Here is a 16,858-nt window from a genome sequence, read left to right as displayed (position 1 = left end):
ATTTCGTTCTGTATACACGTGTACTAGAATGACAATAAAGTAGATCTGAATCTGAATCTGAATCTGAATCTGAATGTTGGGCTCCGTTCCAACACCCTTAATGTTTACCTTGAATGTTTAACGTAAACTTAAAGCTAACCCAGGCTAATCGTACGTTCGCGTTATCGTAATCTTCCGTACGAAAGATTACGCTAACATGAACGTGTGAACATAAAAAAAAGGATAAAGAAAAGAATTCTGAATAGGATTTCTTACCTTTGTGGTGGTCAGCAGAAGGCGCAGGTGGACGGTGGGGAGGAAAATTATTGTTTGGAAGGATGTTCTTTTGTCTTAAAATACCGATATAATGACACTCGCTTCTGCCTTCTTTTTAGCACTTTTCTAAAGTGACTCATGACAGGCATAATTAGGGGCTGAAACACTTCGTACACCTATATTAAAAGCGAAAGCAAAACGAAGCACGTCCGCACGCGATAACTGTTGCTCACGAAAAGAGCGATCTACACCCGTACGCCGCTCAGCATCGCACCCTAGCGTACGCACTCACGCATTACCGGCGTTCGAACTCCGATTTTTTGACCGAACCACGAAGCAAGAATTTCTCGAAATTTTTGGTCGGACTCCAATTTGTTTGAACTGAGAGGCGTTCGAAAACCAAGGTTCCACTGTACTATATTTTCATACACACACTAATCTATCACACATACCACTATATTCTCATACAAACACTTATATAGTCTCTCTTGCACAAATTACTATACTGTCATAACCACACATCTATGCTGTCACACACATACTGCTCTCTCACATACGTATTCAATATACTACTTTACTCTCTCACTAGTTCTATACTAGGAGCAACTCCAGCTTGACATCCAACTGTACAACATATACACACTCATCAGTGTCCATCGCCATATTTAAATACCCAAAGTAAAACAACACTAAAAGGTTAGGTGATCTTTACACTAGGTGTGAAAAAAACCCCCAAAGCAAGAGCACTTTTAAAGTCCCAGTGTGTATTAATTGAGCACTAGATGGGACTGTGTTGTCAAATACAAATGAAAACCAGAGCCAGAGAGCACAGCATAGCAGGAAAATGCCAGACAAACCTGGCAGCGACCACTAGGTAGGGATTACACAATGTAAAATGAATACAAATTTTTCGACCTATGATTTTTTTAAATAAAAACTAAGACTAACGTAATGATTTTTTATACCACTACAAGGCACTATATAATACACACTATCCCTTTAACGTGAGTGAGAAAGAATAGTAGTGTGTGTGTGTGTGTGTGTGTGTGTGTGTGTGTGTGTGTGTGTGTGTGTGTGTGTGTGTGTGTGTGTGTGTGTGCGTGTAGTATAGTAGTGTGAGAGAATGTATATTTGAGTGTGAAAGAGTCTATACTAGTGTCTGAGTAAAGTAATAAGTGTGTGAGAGAAGACTAGTGTTTGTATGAAAGTATGTAAGTATGTGTTAAGTATAGTAGTATGTGTGTGAAAGCATAATAGTGTGTGTATAAGAATAGAACAGCATGTGTGAGAGAATAGTATTGTTAGAATGAAAGAATAATATGATTTGTGAGGGTATAGTGGTGTGTGTGTGAGGGAGTTTAGTGGGGTTTATGCATGGGTATGACTCTATGAGAGTATAGTTGTGCAAGTTCGATAGTATGTTATATAAAAAAAAGCTTTTTCGTCATTGCATAGTGTGTCAATGTAATTATGAGGAACATAACATTTACAGTGTTAATGTTACTGTGTACCTGACTTGTTAACCTGACTGCCCATTTTGCACATCTGGTTAGCTACTCTTCTTGCACAATCGGCACTATGGTAAAATACTATACGTAGCCAATTACAATACAACTTTATTTATATCTGTACATTCAAGGAAACTGTGGGGGTCAGATGCATCGACATTTCGTTCTGTATACACGTGTACTAGAATGACAATAAAGTAGATCTGAATCTGAATCTGAATCTGAAAAAAGTAACATTGAATTTGAAAAGTAACAGAATTCAAAAGCAGTGAAATTTCCAATATGATAAAAAATACATATCTAAAATTATACAAGTATGAAAACCAAGTAGGCAGCAAAATGAATATGTGAAAGCAAGTATGATTTACTTCATGTAGGTTTGGTGTAATAATAGTCTGTAGTCTGTAATAGTCTGTGGTCTGTGCAGCCCTTTGAGACTTCATGTGATAAAGGGCTATACAAAAAAACATGACTTGACTTCTCAAACAGGTCTATAATAAAGCAATGTTATTCAGTGAATACTGCGTAGAAACTTTTATTCGACACGTGGCAGGGTTACTTCCATGCATCTGTTGTTCTTTTTTCTCTCGAAACTTGACATTCTGTTCTTGCACAATATTACAGATAAAATAAAGGTCAGACTGATGATGCAACAAAGACATAAGAGTGCTTATGCTCATTCATTTCAATGGAACCTTTGTTCTAACTCTCTTTGGCCAAGGGGGGAAAACCATAAGGCGCGCGTTAAAAAAATAACGGTTTGGAAGTTACACCTGTGAAGTGAAACTTCCTTGGATAATACATTTTAAAGTGATTTTTGGGAACAGTGATTTACCTAAATCGCTCAGTTAAACGTTTATTTTCTTTTTTTTTTCAGCAAAAACGGCACGCAAACACAGCCGGCATCAAAGAAGGCAAACATAAGATTTTCAGTCAGGCCAATGAAGAGATTGCGGACTCTTGTGACTCACCCCATTGTGAGCGATGCAGGCACCAAACAAAAATGGCAGTGCCTGCGAATCTGGCCAGTCAGCTGCCGTGCGCTAACTTTAGTTGATCGCTAGCTGGCACATGTGACTGGCCTGTCTGTCACAATACCAACTCAACAAGATCAATTTCAACCAAGTTCATATTCTTGGGATGCAGATTAGGACTGCAACCATTAATCGACATTGTCGACAAACATCGTAAATAGAAATAGCCGACTATAAATTCCACTGTCGACTATTGTCGCCAAATACGTTTTTCAACATAAATAAAATCTCTGCGCTGAGATTTGCTCATGTGTTATAGGGTCTTGTCTCAGGCGCAGCTTGGCTATGTCACACTTGTTTGTAAATAGAGCTATCCTCTGGGGTGGGACAATTAGGGGGCGGTGCCGCTTCACATGACAACGGCATAATGTCAAACCACCAGAGCAAGTGTGTCGGCAACATTTTTATGCTCTTTTTTTAATTTTATCATTTATTGCATGGTCTCTAGAGTCAGACTGCCTAGAAACATGGCAACTGCAACAATTTCCAGCATTTTCAAGCACGAAGCGCATAATTCAAAAATTTTCAAGGATTTCAAGCACCCGTATAAACCCTGAAATTTAGACAAAAATAGGTTCAGCCGTTTCGAAGCCTATAAGCCACATACAAACGAACACAAACACACACACACACTCACACTCAAAAACACACACACACACACACACACAGGATTTATAGGTAAGTTAAGATATGTGTTCGTCTTCGGATCACCATATTGAATGGTCACATGATCTGAAAACACGTGACGTAAACAACCTCGGAGCAGAACTGATAAACAGCATCAGGTGTGCGGGGGCACGGCCCAGTTTGCAGCCAAATTCCCTATGCTGTTGTTGCCAGGTATGCGCCGAGAGCCGAATGTGAGCGCAGACAAGAGCGGGCGAAGGAGGCGGGAGGAAGGCCGACTGCGAAGAAGGCAGCAAGGGGTCGGCAGGGTGGCCATAAATCATTCATGCACTCGGGGACTCTTTGCATAATAGGGTGGGGACGGTAGTGGGTGGGGTCAAGCTGAGCACTAATAAAGTAAAGAGCAGATTACCTTTTAACGGCTGTTTGTCTTTTCATGTGCTTGGCTTGTGCCTGCTTTTTATTGCATTAAAACACAATTGATCACTTAATTGCTGTGACAGTTTTCTCAGCACTACGTTGTAAATATTTTTTGCCTATTTACCGTGATATTCTTTTATTTTTATTACATGCTCACCCTGGAGTGCCGTGTCTAATCTCGTTGCACACTACGTTTTACAACGTTGATATTGATGACAATAAAGACAATTTTATTATTTTCCATTTGATTCAACAAATATTTAATAGGCTAGATTGAGAAGATCATTGGCCAGGGGTCTAAAACTCACAGCCGGGGGGCAATTATAGCCCTCGGGATGATCATTTGAGACTGCCTCTTTAGCTCATTCAATACTATTGACGATTTTTCCTGCCAGTTTTTTAGCCCTTTACAGAAAATTTTGTTTTTTTTGTTTTTTTTACAACATTATACAATATTTTTACTTAGATAGATAGATAGATAGATACTTTATTCATCCCCGAAGGGAAATTCACATTTCCAGCAGCATCCCTGAGCTGAGAACAGTACAATAATAAAGCCAAAAGAATACAATATACAAATAACCAGTGTGACGTGCAAATGCCCACTGTAGCGTGTTATATAGAGTAACTAAATAGTGCTACACAGAATACATATTGCAGTAAGATTCGGTAATATCCAATGTAGGTGGTGTGGTTTAATGTGGGCCTTTACTCTGCCGGGTGGAGTTAAAGAGCCTCATGGCATGAGGAAGAAAAGATCTCTTCAGTCTGTCCGTAGTACAAGACAGTTACAGCAGTCTGTCGCTGAAACTGCTCTTCTGCCTGGAGATAATGCTGTGTAGTGGATGCGATGGATTGTCCATGATTGACCTCAGCTTTTTCAGTGCTCGTCTCTCAGCTACTGTTGTTAGGCTGTCCAGCTTTTTGCCTACAACAGAGCTCGCTTTCCTAGCCAGTTTATTGAGACGAGAGGCATCCTTCTTCTTGACGCTGCCTCCCCAACACGCTGCCGCATAGAAGAGGGCGCTTGCCACTACTGTCTCATAGAATATTTTCAGGAGCTTTTTGCAGATGTTGAAGGAGGCCAGCCTTCTGAGGAAGTAAAGTCGGCTTTGCCCTTTCCTACATAGAGCTTCTGTGTTGGCAGTCCAGTCCAGTTTGTTGTCCAGCTGCACACCCAGGTATTTGTAGGTCTGGACAAATTCTACACATTCTCCCTTGATGGTTACAGGAACCGGGTGAGTTCTGGTTCTCCTGAAGTCCACCACCATCTCTCTGGTCTTGGTGGTGTTTAGGTGCAGGTGGTTTGCGTCGCTCCATTGGACAAAGTCCTGAATCAATGTCCTGTACTCCTCTCATTGTTTGTATGTGTGTGTGTGTATGTGTGTGTGTGTGTGTGTGTGTGTGTGTGTGTGTGTGTGTGTGTGTGTGTGTGTGTGTGTGTGTGTGGATCCTTTAAGCACTAGGGTCGTAGGGGCACCATATCCTGTAGTGTGTCTCGGACAAGTAAAGCCTGGTAGCACCCATCCCTCTCCAGGACAACAAATGTTTCCAAACGGTCTCGAACCGGGTACCTAAATAATAGTTTTACCCAATTGTCCAAAAAATGACACTTGTTTAGTTTGTTTTCTAATTTTATATTTAGAATTTAATTTTTGAAAAGGATTGTACTCACATTGCAAAAAAATAATTTCGATTCTCATCCCATTGTCAGAAAATGTTTTAAATAGGATTTTACTTCAATTTATGACTATTTTACACTAACATTACAAAAGGTACAATGATTTCACCCGTTGTCAGAAAATGTCACTTGTCTTATTTTTTTTGCTTGGTTTTTTTTTGCATTCATTTGAAACAAAATTGAACTCAAATTGGAAAAAATAGCTGAAGTATGTTATTTTTCTTATCCTTATTTTAGTTTGTTTTCAAATTTTAGGATATTTTTACTGAAATTCATAACAAATGTATACTGGTATTGTAAAACATGATAATCTTACCCCATTGTCTAGGTATGATCATTCATGTACCGTAAATTCCGGACTATAGAGCGCACCTGATTATAAGCCGCACCCACCACATTTTAAGAGGAAAACCGATTTTGTACTTACACAAGCCGCACCTATAGTATATAAGCCGCATGCGCCCACATTAAAAAATGTAACACAAACATAAACTTAACCTAAACCCGACTTTAAGTCCCACAATTGAAACTAAATGTCCTTCATTAAAGTACACAATCCAAAAATCACAGCCGACAAAATGAACGGAAAATGATACCGGTACTTAAGGTTTGATGCAGACCTGCAGAGTCCGGGTCTCGTTCAGAGTCATCCAAGGAAAAAAAAGTATATTTCCAAAGGTAAGGGTGGGAAAAATATATATCCACTATTGTCCGCCGGGTCCACAAACAGGTCTCACATTTACCCCACCTCCCGTCACCCCGCGTTTGTTCCGCCCCTTCTTTTTCATTCGCCCGTGCAAAACATATCAGAATAAGTGTCTGAAATGAATACAAATAAATACATTACAAAAATATAGAGTTGCAAATACATATTATACATGGTTACACATATTTACAAAGAAAGACGGTACACCGAGAGAGTTTTCAAAGCTTTAATAATAATAATAATATAACTTTCATCCCAAACGGTGCCTATGACAGGGCAGTTAATGGTACCAACACGCTAGCAACACGCTCGCAACACAGTAAACGAGTCTGTTAAAAAAACATACCGTATTTGTAAAAATCACGGTAAACCGTCCTCATCTTCCTCCTTAGAACTGAAGCCATCAAAGTCGTCTTCCTCAGTGTCGGAAAGAAACGTTGTCATATAGACGTCGTCCCACGCACCCGCAGCCTCACTCACGCCGTCACTGTCGCTGGAACTCTCATCCACTCCTGATTCTGTGCCCTCCTCTCCGTCACGCAGCAGACCGGCTTTTCGGAACCCGTTGGTGATGGTGGATTTTTTTATGCTGCCCCACGCTGTCAGGATCCACTGGCAGACTTGAGAAAAAGTTGCCTTTCGCATACGGCCAGTTTTAGTGAAAGATTTCTCGCCGCTAGTCATCCAATTCTCCCATTCAACACGTATTCAACACGGACTGCTCGATTGCTTTTAGCTTGAAAGCTGCGTCATGTGCCTTTCTTTTTGCATTTTGCATGATGAGGGTATGTTTATTGTAATTTAATCTATGCACAAGCCAAGAAGTTGCAGTCTTCCTCGGTGCATATAATCCAACGGTCTAAATCTTACCTTTTGTACTCGAGCGCTGCTGGCGGCCGTTAGAAAAATTACATAAATTGGCCGCATCACTGAATAAGCCGCAGGGTTTGAGAAAAAGGTAGCGGCTTATAGTCCGGAATTTACGGTACTTTGTGTAATTATTTAAAATAAAACGGTAATCTCTTGCTGTATCTCGGTTTACTCATCGCGGTTTTCCTATTTTGCGAATTTTCATTGTGCACTGTGTTCTGCATTCTTATTGGCTAAACTAGGGAAGTTGGACCTCCCTATCCGCTAAACTTGATTTGAAGCCACATGCGTGTCTTTGACACTCCCTAGTGGCTGCCTAGTGCTTTATCAAAAATGTTTGTATATTAAAAAAAAAGTTTGCCAATGCAAAAATATATGGTTTCTGTAGGACAGAACAAGTATAGAGGCACTAAACAATACACATGGTCCCTTTAAGTGCAGCCCTTGCGGATTGTGGATTTATTACAGATTGATTGGTTTTTAAGTTAATCCTGTCCATTCTTATCCAACTTTGTGTAGGGGATTTAAAAAAAAGACGATATTTTAAAACAGTGGAATGCTTTTATCGGAACTACCGGTGGAAAACAGGATTCGGCCCACGCTTACCCATACCCTTGAACCGGCGGCCTACTAAGTCAACTAAGTACAATAAACAACATTTACAGTTTTGTCTTTATGTTGCATATTCGAATACTGATTTAAATTAGGGAGATGCCCACCTCCCAAATGTTTTCTATCTATTTATGACAGGCTTTCCTGAAGAGGAGGCACACTATTTTTTTTTCAATAAAAAATCTCTGTCCGTCAAAAATATTTAAAAATAATTCCTGTCAAGTTTCATGTTTGTTTGTTTTTAAGGTTGAATTATCATGTTGCCTGAAATAACCGTTTTCTTTTCTACACATTTGTGGCCACCATGGCTCAAAGGGTAATCCAGATTACTCATTTTGGTGAATATTTTTTCTGGAAAATTGGATATTAATTGATTTTAGCCTATTTTACTATATTGCAATTGAGTTTTTTTTCCTAAAAAATAATAATAACAAAAGCCATACTTTAACTGAAAAAAACTATCCACGGTTCTGAGAAAACAATTTAAATCATAGACGTTATGTTTAAATTGCTATCAAAAAGTAACAAAGAGGTTGGTGACCCCTGCATTAAACCTTAATGAAAAATATATATTTTTAGCTTTTTGAACCTAAAAGCTACTTTTTTGTTACTGATTAGCGCTAAGGGAAACCAGTTTAAAATCAATTTCAATCCATAAACCCTGGTTATTACGATGTTGTTACAATGTAATTATTATGTTATTACCAAGTTGTAATTATTATAAGTAGGGTTAAAGTAGCAAATAAACATGGTTTTTAAAGACACTTATTATGTCAATGATTTCTCATGCCATTCAGAAATCAAATTTCCGAGAAAAATCACAAAGACCCATCACTTGTTGGCTGTTTGGTGCATGTTGTAAAATCCCTGATTATTTAGATGCAAGAGACCCCACATTAAGCTCACGATGCTAAAAAAGTCATAAATAAAATGCCCCACTCCCAAAAAGCAATAAACATTGTTAACAATCTCGATCCAGTGTCTCCAGAATGACTGTCTAAACATCACGGCGACATCTCCAACTATGCTCTCTAACCTCGACCTCAGCTCCTCTATGTGTGGGAGGACTTTACAAGATCCCATGGCACGCTATCTCAACGGGGAAACGCACACAAAAAAAATGTTGATGGATGCCACCTTCGGCCTTTTCTTGCCTAACAATCTCATAATTTAACTATTGCCACAACATTTTGCGTTTTTCCTGTGGGGGGAAGACCGCACGGAACTCGACGACCTCCAAGAACCACTGAAGGAATCACTAAGTATAAAACGAGTGGCTGACTTTGTAAGCTAATTTTGTCTTTGAGTACATGACTGCAGGGGCCGAGCTAACTGGAAAAGTCTGCCAATCAACAGAAACAGAAGCATTGGACCGATACGTGGCCAAGAAATTTCTTTAATATCACCCTGCAACAGTTTTGTTGATTTGAATGTAACTTTAAGTTATTTTTTTCTTCAATTAGACCGAGAACGTGTAGTGTCCCTCCCAATATTATGCAAACATGTTGCAACATATTGGATGCTGGGGGAGTTGAGAACATTTTTTTCAAAGTTGACCAGTCTTGTTTCCTCTAGAGCTGTGACGTCATCGGATGAACACAAGACTTTCAGAACAGCAAATCTCATTAACACAACATATGAGGCAGCTCCGAAAAAGACATGTTTATAGTGAACAGCGATTGCATACATTTAATTTCGGCTTGGAGAAAATAAAACTTTCCTTACCCTGCCCCTGGGGGCATTGTAACTGATTTTTCGGAGTTGCGTGCTTCAACACCCTAAAGCTGCCAGAAGAAAGTTTACCTGCCACCATTACAGCGTGCGTTCCTTCTTTGCATTCGGCTTTCAGGTAGGCCATTGTAGCTTTTACTTTGATTCTAGCCACGTATGTTGCGGTTGTTACAGTTTAGCTTGGCTAGCTTTACGTTAGCCTCGGGGCTGCAGAAGGCTTCCTCTTTTGTTTGCTCCCAGTTAGCCCCAGTGTTGTTAGGCCGGCCGGCCTGTCGTGTCCCATGGTTTAATCTGGACGTGTTTGCGTTTGTCACCATAAATGTTTTTTATTGTTGGTTTACAGTTTGCCTGGCTGCTCACTTTGTTTTTTGGTCTACCAGGCTCGCGTTCCTCCGCCAAGGCTCTGGCCACCTTTCGGTGATCAGTCCCCTAGCTCTCCGTGCGTTATTTTTGCCAGTTAGCCTCTTTTTGGTAGACTGCCCTTTATAATACCATAATTGCATCCACTTGTGGCACAACGCTGAGGCATTCCCAACAAAAAAAAACAAGAATGTGCTTGCCTCTTAGACAAAAAAATATTTAAACCAATATGTTGACTGGCTTGCATGTGTGCCGTATTCCTCACATGACGTTACAGCTCAGAAAGTCAAAGACAATACCGATTGTCTTGAAAATTCATTATCTGGAATAGACATTATTGGAAAATAATTGGAATAGACAAATACAATATGTAGAGATTTCATGCAAAAAAACATGTACTATTCCTGCACATTTTCCATGTTTCTGAATGAATTAATTTTATTCAGGTGCGCTTTGTAGTCCAGAGTTTATGATATTGATCCTTTGCACGTGACATCTAGTTGCCTTCCCTGGCAGAATGACAGCCATGATGGACGGCAAAGGCACTTGAGCGCAGGGCAGTTAAATTGGCAGTTGAGTTGAAACAAACACCAATAACCACTACGGAAGAATGTAACCACGATTTTTTACCATGATGTTTTCCTGCTTGCAAGGTTAGAAGCCCAATGTGGCATCTTATCGTATCCCTTTTGATAAGGGCAAAAGACGTTGATGGATATCTGCAATCAAATGAGGCACTGGCAGCCCTCATAGTACTCCTTGATTTTCAACAAGCATTTTTTTACAAGGTACGTTTTACGTGTTTCCGTTCAATTTTATTTGAAGTAGGTACGAGTGTTGTGGCTAACTTCGACTTCCCTGTATAATCTCACTACCCCTAGTGTGAACGCGCACTGGGTTCCTCCAATGCTTCTCAGGGCTACGTTTCTAAATGAACGAGTGTCATGACCGTAGTCTGTATAATGTGTTCATCAAGAATATCGATTGGCATGATTCTAACAAAAAACGAGTGTGCATGCGCGTGGAGGGGGGTGAGATTCTGCAGTGGAAATTAGCCATAACGAGTCACGCCAAATATACTCAATAAAGCTACTGTAGCTGTAATAAAAATGATAAACAATTTGAGGAGCTTTTGAGATTTGATGACACCCTAGATAAAACATATTAGCACACACAGAAAACCATAGTGTCTTACCTTTTCCATAATTAGGTGGCTCCGCTCATCGGTGAGCATCGGGTAACCCAACCAGCTATGAAGAACTGGCTTCAAGACTAGCATAAACTATTAGATCGGTATCAATGTATGGGGATACTCCATTTAAAATACAGTGGTAAGTATGTGTGGACAGAAGTCAGCCAGAATAGGCGATTTGGTTGGATCTGGGAATATGTCAAGAGAAAGACAGCATGTGTCAGTAGCTAGCTCTGCTAATGCTACCCTCAGTTTAAATACCCCTCTTCGTGCTTTCCGACAAGGTGACCCACCTCATCTGACAGCTGCACAACATTCGTTTGACTAATCATAGCCGATGGTGTTTAATAGTCTAGCTTTTTTTGTTGTTGTCTACCCTTTACTGGCCTCACCCACGGGGAGTACTGTTCTACTACGGGTTATTGTCGTCCGTCATGGTGTCGTTACGTGGTTAGGTCACGTGTGTGCAAAGGGTAAATATTACGGGAACTGCGTTCTTGTTATTCTTTGAGTGGAGCATAAACAACATAAAACTGCACCTACAGAAGCTTTATGTCAAAGGGTTGACAAGCGTTCTGGGACATTGGAGAGGATGCCTGTCTTTTGTCCTTAGTACTGAGTGACAGTCCGTTGGCTTATGTAACGGAAAACTTTTGCTCAACTTTTCGCCGTCATCTTTTTAGCGGAAAAACCTTGTCAGAAGAAATATGGCAATACTTGGATGTCGAGCAAGCTCAAGTGGTGTGACAGGCCCTGCTGCTTTTGTTTGTGCAACGGAGGTGGACATGTATGAAGGGTTGGGGGATAGAGGCTCTAAGGCCGGACCCTCTATCCTTCCTGTTCAGTTACCAGGAGGCCTCCCGCACTTATCAGTTCCAGATCTCACCAGAACAGAAAAGAAAAAAAAGCACTGACAGGAAGGGGATTTTTAACTCTCCTCTCACAGCTGCCTCCCCCCTTTTCTCCCCACCTTTTCCTTTAACAAAATGTCTGTCCCTCACATTTCACAGAGGAAAGCAATTACTTATTAGACGTACACATCGCTGCAGTCCACAAACAGCCTGGAAGGTTTTAGCCATCACAAGCGAGAAAAAAATGTGCCACTCCAGAAAAAAAAACAATTCATGACTAACAGAGGAAAATCTTTAGGTGTAGAGGGTGGTGCCAAAATCCACAAAAGTGGTACCTCCACTTACAAATATCTCTACATACGAAGTTTCAGGTTACGGAGTACTTGAACGGGAGAATATTGCCTCTAGTTACAAAGGCGTTTTTGTCAAAAATACAGTAAAGTAAGCACTGCTATTTGCCGTTCCTAGAGTTTTCCGAACATAAACAAACATTTAGGGCTTAAAATCTGCCTGGCATGCTCTTCATGTCACAGTCACAGTTCAGGGTTCAGACAACAAGGAGGATCCCTGCAAGATGTCAGGGAGGAAGACACATCCATCATTGAACTATCCACAAAATTTGCAGAAAGTCATCAGCCAGAAAAAGTGTTGACCATTCGAGTATCTCTACGTCTCCCTTGCGAATTTCCGACAGATTGCCAAAAGCTGGAAAAAGCAGACGTCATTGGATCAGTTTTTCAAGAAACGCTAGGCAAAAACGTAATATTGTTATTATTTTTGTTTATGTTTTTTTACATGATGCGGCTCTGTTTTTTGTTTATTGTGCGGCAATCTAATGTTAACATGTATATGTTTAATGTTCTTATCCTCTTTTATGACTGGGAGGTCGGTGGTTCGCGCCCCGGCCGAGTCATTCCTAAGACTTAAAAAGTGGTCGGCGGCGCCCTCTGTTGGCTGCGGCTGCATCGGCTCGCTACAACGGGTCAGGTGCAATCGACATTTCGTTCTGTGTACATTGTTACACAGAATGACAATACAAGGAAATTATTATTATTATTATTATTATTATTATGATGCATTAAAAATATACTATACTTTTGCGGGTCTTGGAACAGATTAGCGCATTTACATTGAAAATGTGTCTCTATGTACGAAGTTTTTGGGTAACGAGGCTACTCCCAGAATGAATTAAATTCATAAGTAGAGGTACCACTGTATTTCTATAAGCATGGAGACTAACAGGGAAGAGATGTTGAAACTACAATACTTTAAAGGGACGGTGTGTATTATTTGACCTCAAGATGTCGCTGTATTTTGTAGTGCTACCAAAAACAAGTGAAAAAATGAACAAGGAAGAATACAAACTATCGAGACTCAAAATGCCCAAACTGCACCCTTTAACTTCTCATTTTTTTGCCCTGCCTTTTGCGAGGTTTTTTAACTTTTTTGTGGAGCAAGATAGTGGACAAGTATTTCAGTTCCCTGTAGGGGAGGCTCATGTTATGTAAAATAAATGAAAAATTTCACAACATGTGAGTATAGGAATGATCCCTCGTTTTTCGTGGGGTTTGTATTCCAAAAACGTCCCTGATAGTCAAAACCCAGAAAGTTTTTTTTTAATTTATTACTCAAGAACAAACCCAATTTATAGGCCCAAGTACTTTTTCAACAAATGAAAGTACTGTACTTCATAAACATTGTTTTAAAATATCTTCTGTACTATGAATTTATAACTTGAAAATAATCTTGCCATTTATTGCAAAACTGTATTGATTAAGGACAATCCATTTTACACAATACTTTGCCGCCATCATGAGTATTTAAAGAAAACCATGTATTTTTCCATTATCAAACCATTTTGGCAAAAATGCCGGAAAGCCACTTGGGTGCTTTTGTGGGTCCAAAGGATTTTGCTGACATGGCTTTTAAAGAACCATGAAAATAAAAAAGATCTGTGCATACAAAATGTAGGATTGTCAAGATGTTTTACATATGTGTACACCTCGTCACTCATTTTCTTGGGACCCATTTTTGTGGGCAAAAAAGGCTAATATAACACACTAAAGGGACATAAAATGAGATGTGGCCCCTCTCAAACCCAATGGGGCTGGCGGCAATTTTGTTGTCAGTCTGAAAATCTATGTGGAAATTATGCTACTCGTCCCAGCTAGACTAGGTAAAATAGCCGCTTATATCAGGTTCAGATTTTTCGATTGTCTACCAAGGCAAAAATTACTCCAAATTTTGGGTCGATACTATATTATTTTGAATTTGACCAACAGTCCTCAGGGGAAACAAATGTGCAGTTAAAGAACAGAACTTGAAACAGGAACGGACACAAAGAGGGAAACAGTCATTAATCACCGTCAGGCACATGCTTCATTTTCCAGAGACAATTTTTCACAGAATGCAACTGTTCAACGACAAAAGGGAAAAAGGGAGAAAAAAAAAAACTAAAACACCACATCTGTACCGCCTCGCATGACGTTTTCCACAATAATCGCTTTGGTTTATCCCACTCAGGCAGATGTTTGTCGGCACAAGTGTATTATTTCTCAGCAGCCATCAAGATTAACGCTCATCTACGCTCTCGATGCCCCAATTCTTAATCCATGAAGCTTTTCCCACTATTCTATAATACAGTGGACTAACCAATGAAAAATCCCTTTTATGCAACATCTTTTACATTCTTTGAACATTTAACCAATTCCCTGATAAGTACTAATAACATTTGAAATGAGAATTCTTCAACACACTTTAAATTCCTTCTTCCCTCGTTTTGCAACTATTGTCATCAAATGTAAATTAGATCAGTTGCAAAATTTGATAATTGCTGACAGATAATCTGTAGCCAATCCAACAGTAGCCTGCAGTAAACACAAATCCATGAATGATTCATCCAAAAGACATTGTTTTATTTTTAGTGTTTTTGCCTGTAATTCAATTTTAAACAAATTTTAAAAGACTGAGAAGCAAATCATCCTGTGCCTAGTCAATGAACTCAAATGTTAGAAAATTAATATTGCATTTGCTAGCCGTGCTAACATGCGGCACGTAAAGCATGTCTTTTGTAAGTTTAACAGAAAGAGTGGATAATATCTTTTTTAGTTAATGAGAGAAAAGCTCAGCCTGACCACAACGTAATGTTTGACATTTTAGGCCTGACTTGCCCGATATTAAGATGGGGTCAGATGGGGCTTGGCCTCGGGCCTAAGATCTTACCTCTAGGCTGAAAGTGGCAGCTAAAACATTTTCCCGCTTGCAAAAGCCTTGCTCGCTTCTTAGTTGTCTGACCTTTAGCTATTAAATCAACACAATGTATTTCCTTGAACATCTCTTCAAGTTTAACAGCCAGCCAATTCACCCTCGCCAATCATAGTTTAGGAAACCGGTGACGTTTCGCAATGCCCACTAGCGGGTGTTCAGATTCAACTCGGAATCTGATTCGCTAAAACAACAGCTTTCTTGAAGAATGATGTTGGGGCACACGGCCTTCATGACTTTTTGTAAAGGCCTTCGGCTAGATTTCTGACCCCAACAACTACCGTATTTTCCGCACTGTAAGGCGCACCGGGTAATAGGGCGCACCCCGAAAAAATAGTTTTTGGTCCTATATTTGACATACATAAGACGCACCGGATTATAAGGCGCTATAATGGGAACGTCGACAAAACAGTCAGATAGTTCAGTCAAACTTATTACCCCCTTAACATTCCGAAAGCTTGCAAAGACGCAAATACGTGTCGAGAACATGTGCGGATGCGGTGTCCGTACGATGTCACTCAAATGCATCGTTCCGTCATTCGGAAGGTTAAAGTCTTGGGATTCAAGAAATGCCAACCATTCCTAAGTTTCTATTTTCTTTTTCGCTCGCAACTTTACTGTGCATATGACAATAAACACTTGGAATTGAGTTTGATTTAAAAATAGACACTCCATTCCATCCATTATCTGCACCGCTTATCACAGAAACATCGAGTTCAGTCTGAAACAAGATACAGGGAAAATATATAGCCGGAGTAGCTCACCAAAGTCGTTGTGTTCAATAATAATGTGCAGCCATGGTCCGCTTATATCCGTGAGTGTAGTAAATCCAGGAGAACAAAATATTTACATGCCGTCAACCACCGGCTATTCACATTGATCTTTTTCGGCCAATTGCAGGCTTTGTTTTGCCGCTTAAGCCTATGCCAGCCTGTAAATGATAAAAAGGATCCGCCCCTTGACCTCCGAATAACTTTAGCCAATAGTGATCGATTCAAATGATGATTGACACATTGGTTAGCCAATGAAACGCCGGTAAAAAAATCCCAGCATACACCGCGGACTACTTGGCGTTCGGGGGAAAATCTAGTCGGCGGCTGCAAGTTAGTTGGAAGACTTTGCGACTTAATATTGATCCATAAATAAGGCGCACTGTATTATAAGGCGCATGGTCAGCTTTTGAAAAAAATAAAGGCTTTTAGAAACGCCTTATAGTGCGGAAAATACGGTACTTGTTGAAATGTGATTGGTTAAATGCTTGAACATGAAAGGACACATCTGAAAGCAGCGGAACCAGGGGGAAGCAACGAAAGGAAGCTGACAGAAAACTTGGAATTATTTAATAAGTATTGCTGAAAAAATAAAATTAACATCACATGATTCAGATATATTTTAGGCCAGCAGAGACAACCTTGCAGGCCCTGACTGACTGAAATAACTAATAGAATTTAACACACATACCCCATATATAAAAGATTCAGTAGTAAACTCAGAAGATAGCCAGGTGCTTAATTGTGAAATTTAAAAAACTCACATTTGGGGATGTTATTCCTCAACTCTTCACCTTGGAAGCTCCATCCAAGCCATCCACGCAGCAGCAGACGAAACACACCAACAAGTCTGGTCCAAAGGAGAAGAAAAAGAAAAGTCCACAAATTAAAATTTAGTTCTCCACTAAACTCACAATGAAAATAGGGAAATACTAAAATGCCCTTTTTATGAACTCAGCAGATTCTTGGCAATGTAT

The 16,858-nt window shown here is 39.9% G+C and overlaps 1 protein-coding gene across 2 annotated transcripts in view; it reads right to left on the bottom strand.

Annotated features, from left to right (window-relative positions):
- LOC148346939 (zinc finger MIZ domain-containing protein 1-like) overlaps positions 1-16,858 on the bottom strand; it is a 192,139-nt gene that overhangs the window by 107,442 nt on the left and 67,839 nt on the right. For both annotated transcript variants that reach the window (XM_088323455.1, XM_088323453.1), the window contains exon 2: positions 16,646-16,731. The gene's annotated coding sequence lies outside the window, so the exon portion shown is untranslated. The remainder of the gene's footprint in view (positions 1-16,645; positions 16,732-16,858) is intronic.

This window comes from Urocampus carinirostris, chromosome 19, assembly GCF_059441175.1.
Source record: "Urocampus carinirostris isolate Australia breed hairy pipefish chromosome 19, RoL_Ucar_1.0, whole genome shotgun sequence".
In the NCBI taxonomy this organism is placed as follows: Eukaryota; Metazoa; Chordata; class Actinopteri; order Syngnathiformes; family Syngnathidae; genus Urocampus; species Urocampus carinirostris.
Note: the sequence above shows the minus strand (reverse complement) of the source record. Positions and strands in the feature narration are given on the sequence as shown.